The 9,233-nt window shown below is 39.7% G+C and overlaps 1 pseudogene; it reads left to right on the forward strand.

Moving 5' to 3' along the window:
- The first annotated feature begins 1,344 nt into the window (after positions 1-1,344).
- On the forward strand, positions 1,345-8,151 carry LOC139448523 (perlucin-like; annotated as a pseudogene).
- Positions 8,152-9,233: the final 1,082 nt, after the last annotated feature.

Raw genomic sequence — 9,233 nt, forward strand, 5'->3', positions numbered from 1 at the left:
TCCCCCATAAACTCATAAATTATCGGAGAGAAACACTTTTTAAAGCTGGTATTGCATGACACTGGTAATTGTGAATAAAAAGGATTGCATTTTTGTCAGGATAAGCTGTACATTTTCTAAATTATATGGAATTTTGACTTTGTTTGCTTGAAACTGGCAAATAACTGAAATAAGCCAGTTAAGCCTCCTTGAAACATTAATCAGTAAGTATTTTTGATTTCCTGGGAATATTTTAAGGTCTTATCTAAATAAATCAATAGAGTTAAGTGTAATTTCTTTTCATGTTGTGGTTTCAAAGACGTCTCTTCTACTTAAGGTGCCCTTTCCATTTCTCCGGTTCACTATTTTCTGGTAAAGTTCATTATCCTGCCTTACATATATGATGACTTTAAAGCTGCTTAATGTGTCCCTTGCTAATTGTTGGCCTGAATTCTTTGCTCTCTGTCCAACTTTGATATTTTTTTCTGATTCCTTTCTATGTGTACTTATCACTCAAGCTTATATCATATAGGTACTTATACTTTTGATTTTTGGAATAAATGAAAGCACAAACATTTGTGATAGCCCCTCCATAGATGATTAACCAAATGCTGACAGTATTTTGAGTGTTTTATTATATAAACAATGCAGGGTGTCAGTTCAAACCATCTCAAACAATATCAATCGCATCATGTCATGAGTGTCAAAACCATATTCCATGAATGTAGCAGACTCTGCTATGTTCTGATGATGTCAGCAAAGGAAGGTAAACAACAGACCACTACTCAATTTTAAATATGTATTGTTACTGGTTTTGAGGTTTAAAGATTTGTTCATTTTTTTTAGTTGAAAAATTTATTTTAAGGTGATATGAAACTGAATCTCAACCAGAAACGAAGTAACACAGTTACAATCATTGTTCAACAATAAAATACGTTGTACACTACCATATAATAATACGACGCTTGGACATATCATGATCCATGTCACATGTAGAATTAACAATACACGTAAATGACACCTTTGTCATTCACACCCACTTATACATCCTGTTGTAAATGATGTTCACACACTCACAAATATAATCCCGAACAATATCCAGATGTTACAAAGACAGGTGATACTGCCATCAAGCTCCAAAACCAAACTTTACCGATATTGTTATGATAGTGAATCCATGCGTTACGAGCAAGGTAACATTATCAGCTGTGGATATCAGTTGTTGTTATCGGGACGTTCATCTTCATCGCCAATATACAGGACGTGACGTATGTTCACACCCACATACACGATTCACCGTCAACGTGTGAAATCAAGGAGGGGGAGAGGGGGTTGTGCAATAACATATAATGTAACCTGTTACTAATGAGATATGTGACAGAGACTGGCGCAGTTGAAATACAGTGGTGCAGGTTTTAGACAGAAGATGTTCGCCACGCTGTTGTTCGTTTTGATGTTCACTCTGACTGCTGGGAAAGGTAATATGTTTTCTCTTCTATTATAGAGTAGGATTTCCAGTTTGTTTTGTTTCAATACAACGACGCTACTGCCAAGATATTCAGTGTCCGTATACGTGTTGAAGGCACATGGTTTACGCATGTGACACGGATGCTCCATGGGTTAGACATTGGTTGAAAACCCGTTGACCACGCATGTGCAACGTGCGTTAGCGCAGCAACTTGTGAAGGACCCTTGCGCAAGCCTGACCCTCTCATAGCCAAGGCTTTTATACACAAGGAATACGGATGCTGAAGTCTAGAAGGAAATTAAAAGATAAACTATTCTCTATCATAATACAGTTCCTAGGTTGCCAGCTACAGCGGGAAGTTCTGATACGAATCATGAGATAGGTCAGGTGTAAGGGTAAACAAGCCCCTGATTCTGTTAATACATTAAATGTTGGGAATAAGCACCTTCTGACAGTCTTGGTCAATTTGTTCCTGTAACACGATGTAAAACGCATCAAAGTAGACGCATACATCTGAAAGAATTCATGTTTCAAAGCAGACAGTAAATTAAGTTTACACATTTTATGACACATGTCTTGCCCAGAAATGACGTTATAACAAGAGAAAGATGCAAGAACAGAACTGTCGATTCACATGTCAGTAGTGTGTGTGTGTCCCCCTCTCGCTTGGATGCATGCAATGCGGGATCGCCTTCGCATTGTTTGTTTGTTTCTTGTTTAACGCCGCACTCAGCAATATTCCAGCTACATGACAGCGGTCTGTAAATAATCCAGTGATTGACATCATGAGCATCGATCCATGCCTTCTCATTGAACGGATCAAACGTCTAACACAGTATTGTTGGATGGCATCCAGTATCTCCACCAACCTGTCTTGCAGTTCCTGTACAGTAGTCGGAGCATGTGGCAAACGTCGGAGATGGCGGTCCATTTCATCCCACATATATTCAATTGGATACAGATCCAGAGAGCGAGAAGGCCAGTCACGTTGTTCTGTCCAAGTGCTTGTTGGATAATCCCGGCTACATGGGGTCGGGCGTTGTCATTGCTGAAAAATCATACCAGGTCCATGTTGATTGCATAGTGATGCAGTTGTCAAGAAAAGCAGAAACAATGCATACCGAATCCCAACAACACTCATGCTTTTATACCCTGGTTTACATATTAATTGCATAATTGCTGCATGAAAGACACTTTTTGCCATCAGATCACAAATACTCATTTGTGCTACATATGCATGTTTTCATATTTTCATGTCCGATTTAAACACAAGAAAGTGTTTTTTTCGAGTAAGGAGCCGATTGGAAAGGGGTGTCACAAGAACTTTTGTTGCCGAGTATATTTATCTTGATTTTTAAAACTGAACATGTATCTGATGTGCGGCTATTTATATGAGAGAAAAAAAGAAAAAAATGTAATCACTTTGGCCCAACTTCTTATCGGCCCATAACTATTCTTCGTTGTCTTGGAAAATTATTTACTAGTACATTAACAATTATCCTTTCAAGGTTTCTTGATATCAATGCAGTGCATCCCAATCTCACGCAGGGTTCCACAAAGGGTTATCAACAATTGATGACATTTTATTGTGCATATTATGAACATTCTTCTCAAAAACAATAACAAAAATATTTTTTATTTGGAGAGACCTGACATAAAAAGCTGGAACATGGCATATGGGGCAAACTGTTTTCATTAGTGAGAAAAATGACATGTAAAATAAATTCATGTGTCTAGCAGAACAATAACGTTTTTTTAATATATCCCAAATATTTCAGGTATACGCCCAGGAGAAAAAAAAAATTAACCTTTACAATATGTTCACAATATATTCAAAATAATTAGAAGCTTACCTCTTATCACGACGAGTGACGGTAATTACGTAGAATACGTCAATGATGATATGATGTGATGCGCTTAGTTTGTTCAAAGACGACACCGTATGGTCCTCTTTCTTTACGGCACTCACTGAATGCCATTTATACTGTTATAGTATATGGAAACTCACTGTTATGAGAAGGAACGTTGCAGTATTTCACAAAAAAACATGTAATTTTATTTTAAAGAATAACAACATAAAGTAGCAGATAATCATTATAAATAAGGTAATGCAATTCCATACAAAAAGCAAGGAATATAAATTTACCCTCAGATTATTTACTTAACGCTTTCGATGTCATGATTGTACTAATGTTTTATCTGCATCCGAGGTTTTGGGTAATGCAAAACATATTATTGAAAAGGTTAACCTAAAACACTTAAAACTTGCTACATGACCCAGACTGTCAACTCCATGGCATTTGCAGTTTAACAATATAGATCATTCAATACCCACCAGCCATGGAAGATTAACAACATCCACATTAGAGAGTTGGTGTACTTTCACTGATGAATGGGGATACTGTCTAGACTTCACAGATCGCCGTACTCGAGTGTGACGTAGACCATGACTTTTTTTCAGAATTCCAACCAAGCGGAACATGACGGCTGTGGAGGGGGCGCTATCATGATTGGGGTGGGATCAGTACAGCTAAAAGAACGAATAGCCATGTCCTACAGCTTAGTGCGATGACAGGGACGGCATTCTGGATGTTTAGCAATCAGACCAGACGATAACGCATAACTTCATCGGCTTAAGTGGCCAGCCTGGTTACTAGACCCCGACCCTATCGAACACACGTGGAACGAGCTGCAGATCGCCCTCTCACTACGCCCTGTCCTTCCGGCAACTCTACGGGAACCCAGCAATGTCTTACTGAAGAGGAATATTGCTAAAAGTTGCGTAAAACCATTTCTCTCAATCACTCTTACTGACGAGTGGAACAGTCCTCTCTTGGCAACCATCTAGACACTTATAGGGAACATGAGACGATGGTGCCAGGCTGTCATCGCATCACGTGGATCACATACCCGGTACTGAATGTTGTTGTTCAGATAATAAAGTTGTTTTCGTGATTTTTTTGTACGTTTCAGTGTGGTCAGATATTCTCATTTTGACAGTTGATCTGACTAGTATTTGTCGAATGTTTTTGGCATTATGGAAACGGACTTTTGTTCATAATCACGTCTTCCTGCAATAGTATCTTTGGCTATTGCAACATATGCACACACTTTGACGCAATGCCTTTAAAAGTTGTGATCCTTGGCACACTTTCTGTAGTATAGTTTTTTGCAGATATCCGTTGATTGATGTAAAGTCACATATATCTATTCAGTCAGAAGGTTTTAGTGAATAATGCATTTCAACATTCCTTCCTTAGATATAATTTGAAATGTGACTGAAAGTAATCTCATATCTTTTTTTATAAAATTAAAAAAGCCTAAGCCACAAAACATGATGAAAACAACATGACAACCACTCACACAACTACCCACCCAAGTATTAAATGGTCCGCCCCTTAATGATACTAATGAGTGGTTTAACAATTCATTACTGTTGTTTTACGTGTAGAAACACATGACACAAGGAACCCCACAGCGGAAGAGAGGGGATGTTGCTTTACCATCAGAAAGCAATAAAACACGAAATGGGAAAGCGATGTGTACTATTGCCTTCTCGTCTCGTGCTATGGCTTCCTCGTCCCGTGGTATCGTATTTGAAGTTGATAAACCGAGAAAACAGTAACAAAATTACGACCTGTTCTAAAACAAAAAAAACGATCCAAATTGTAGCATGTCAACTTTTCAATGACAACCCATATCTAAATAGTTTTTACTGATGTTTAAACAGGAGCAATGAAACGGATACAAATATATAACATATTCTGTCATAATATCTTATCTAAAACGGGGCAATCAGCACATAAACAAATATCAATTGTTCTTTTTCTCTATTAACTGAACACAGGACCACCTCTTTTCAGTTTATTTCCTCCGCTATAACTGGGTCACAGGTTGCACACTCGTGGCTACATGCACCTGTTGAACGCATTGCAAGCGGAATGCAGACGTGTGGTAAACGTGTTTGACACTCATGGGTAGAAATTATGTAGCTTACTGGTAGAAAGCGTGTAGCTCATGGGTAGAGTGTGTGCAGCTCATGGGAACACTGTGTGTAACTCATGGGTCCAAAATGTTTAGCTTATCAATACAATGTGTGCAGCTAATGCATACAGCGTGTGTAGCTCGTTGGCATAGTGCATGTAGCTCATGGATACAATGTTTGTAACTAATTGTTACAGTATGTGTAGCTCGTGGTACAGTATGTGTAGCTCGTGGTACAGTGTGTGTAGCTCATGGGTACAATGTGTGTAGCTTGTGGGTACAATGTGTGTAGCTCATGGGTACAATGTGTGTGTAGCTCGTCGGTACAGTTTGTGAAGCTCGTGGGTACAATGTGTGTAGCTCATGGGTATAGTTTCTGTAGCTCGTGGGTAAAATGTGGTTTGCTCGTAGGTACAATGTATGTAGCTCATGGGTACAATGGATTTAACTCGTGGGTACAATGTGTGTAGATCATGGATACTATGTGTGTAGCTCGTGGGTACAATGTGTGTGTAGCGCATGGATACAATGTTTTTTAGCTCGTGGGTACATTTTTTGTAGCTCAAGGGTGCAGTTTGTGTAGCTCGTGGGTACAATGTGTGCAGCTCATGGGTACAATGAGTGTAGCTTGTGGATACAATGTGTGTATCTCAAGGGTACAAAGTGTGTACCTCGTGGGTACAGTGTGTGTAGCTTGTGGGAACAATGTGTGTAGCTCGTAAGGTACAGTTTGTGAAGCTCGTGAGTACAATGTGTGTTGCTTGTGGATAAAATGTGTGTATCTCAAGGGTACAACGTGTGTAGCTCGTGGGAACAATGTGTGTAGCTAATGGTAGAGCGTTTGAACTCATGGGTACAAAATACAACTTGCGGTGTTCATATTGGGAAATTTAACAATCCCATACATAACGTGATTATATGTCCATCTCTGAGTAGTCATTAACATTTCAGCGATGAGATGCCCACTTGGATTTATGAACCTTGGCCCAACATGCTACCTGTTTTCGTATAGCAGTGCCACCTACGCTGACGCCAATGTAAGTTTATTGTATTAACTGCGTAATAAGCATTTTGTCCCCTGTGATTAAATGACAAGCATAATCCGCTGTACTTTGTGGCTTATTAAATCTTCACCTCTCTCCATGGTGAACTAATATCTAAAGTAGAAGTCTTTCAATATGTTTAAGTCATAACGAATTCACTACTTCAGTTGAGTAACATCAGTAAAACAACTCTCCACAGTCCTTCTGCCTGTTCTTCGGGAGTCACTTGGCCGACATCACCAGCAAGAATGAAGATGACTTGATCAGGAGCTACCTTCTCAGGCATGGCAAAGGTAACTGTAAATATGACTTGACATACAGATTTGAAGTGTCAATGTCACAAGAACAGACTAGATTTTTATTGACATCAACGATGATTTTTATACACATTTCCTTCAAACAATCGTATCTCTAAAATAATAATAAAAAACAATAATAATATCAATGAAGGCCTTCTGTTTGTTGCTCAAGACCAGTCACTGCCCACTCGAAACCGTCAATGTGTGCTTTTGCAACAAAATGAAATATGAAATGTAGAATATGCAATGAATTTAATGAGACTGTCCTGTCAGTTGATGCCCAGCTTTGACACAAACACAGTCTCGTAAGCAACTTGATGGAATGGCTCGATCTTTTTATAACCGTCTTCACCATGCTTGTGGTTTTGACACAGAGGTCGATCAATGGTACGACCCAGCATCTGTAGAGTGCCATATGGAAAATGATAAATACAAAATTCTTTGGAATAGGCCTCAGACGCATCAAACAAACCCGATCTTGTCATTCTTTGTAAATCGAATGAAATCATTAATATCATTGAATTTTCTGTCCCTTTTTATATTAATGTGATTGACAAGATTCAGGAAAAACATGGCAAATATGCTGACCTCGCTTTCGAAATGTCACGGTTGCATCGCAAGTACCAAGTTGTCCGACTCTCCATTGTTCTCGGTGTCTTATGTTTGGTACCTCCCAAACTGTTGCCTGACATTGGGAGAGTATCCGGGTTCGCTACCAAGAATACAGCCGTTCTGACAATCTGGGTAATGCAGAAGGCTGTAGTGTTGGGGACTCTCCACATTCTCCGAAAGGTTCTGGGTGGGTTTGACTAGGCAGTACTTCCTGGGAGAAGTCCCATTCGCTGTCTTGTGCGTTTGGGTATGGTAAATATCCTGTATTAGGAATAAACACTATGTATTTAGCTCGCCTCGTCTCTCGCTCGTCTCTCTATATACACTGTTTATTCCTAATACAGGATATTCACCATCCCCAAACACACTCGCGTGATAACCTCTATTTATGAGTAGTAAGCAGTACGTCGGGTGACGTCAATAATGACCGTGGTGTTTTACTTTCGCTCGTCACATACGATTTGAAACAACTCGTTGTAAGATATATGATAGCTGACAGACACCCGTGTGGTAATCTCTATGTCTTATCTTGCAAGCAGGCTCTCACTTCTTCATCGGCGCCACTGACCTGAGATCAGAGGGCATCTGGACCTGAGAGCACCCCTTGAGGAAGGTAGTGGGCTACACCAACTGGCACCCAGGTGAACCCAATAACAGCGCGGGGAAAGAACATTGCATGGTGATGTCTGCTGGGTATAGTTACAGGTGGAATGACCGTACCTGCAACAAGGAGTTGCGGTTCATTTCTGAACAGTCTCATATTTGATTTTGGCATACATGCACGAGGAAACTGCAAAACAATGAACTACTGTGTTTAATTTAATTTATAGTAACCTAACATAAGTCACACATAGTAACATAAATATAGCCAAACAAAGTTAACTGGTAAGACTTGAATTAGGTTCGAAACATGATGTATATCTGTGTCATATTCGGTCCGGGTAACACTACAATTGATCCGTCAAAATATTTTTGAAAGCTCTACACTGCTAATAATCTAAACTGTTTATGTGAGTTAGAACACAAGTTATCACGTATTTTCACATTGATTTTCAAAACATCATTGACTAAGCGCATCCATAATTTTTACTTCCAAGCTATGAAAAAGTTCAAAATTGGCAGAAAGTTCGAAAATTCGAGCTCCTGAAAGATGATTTCGAAAGTGGGAAGTGAGACGGGATGTAGAGCTTTCGAGCTTTTTAATCTTTCCTAAACAGATTTCGGAAATGTTTACAGGAAGTGGAAGCTTTCCAGCTTTAAAAAATAAAGTTTCAAGGATGAATTGACAAGTGTTACCCGGACCTTACTCGTGTCTCTGTAGCCGATTTAGTTCAGTTGACGCTTTAAGACGCTTCCCTAGTCTAGTGGTAGAGCGTCCGCCCGAAAAGCGGAAGGTATGGAGTTTGATCCCCGGCCGCGTCATACGGAAAGACATTAAAAGATGGTACTTGTTGTAACCCTGTCTGGCGCTCGGCATAAGGGGCTGAAACAAGGACTGGTGAGGTATTTATGGTAAATCTAGGCATGGTATCTCAGTGGACTAGCACTAGAACAAGCAGCCATACACACTTGTGCATGCACGTCGCTATATAGGTGCAATTATGTTGGACACGACTTTAAATCCAATTTCACCTCACCTCACCTATCTACTTGACACTGAAGGCAAACACAGGTTACCTCGGACCAGTTCTAGTCTAGAATGGCGTCAGAATATCGGGTCACCAGAAAGTGTTTATGCTCAAATGAACGACACGAAATTACCTAAGTGGGATAAAAGTACAGTAAACACGGTATAATCCTGACCTGTTGCCTTTACTAACGACGTCTGTAATCCTAAGACCACGTCAC

Source organism: Haliotis cracherodii, unplaced genomic scaffold (assembly GCF_022045235.1).
Source record: "Haliotis cracherodii isolate W230 unplaced genomic scaffold, xgHalCrac1.p SCAF_7, whole genome shotgun sequence".
NCBI lineage: Eukaryota > Metazoa > Mollusca > Gastropoda > Lepetellida > Haliotidae > Haliotis > Haliotis cracherodii.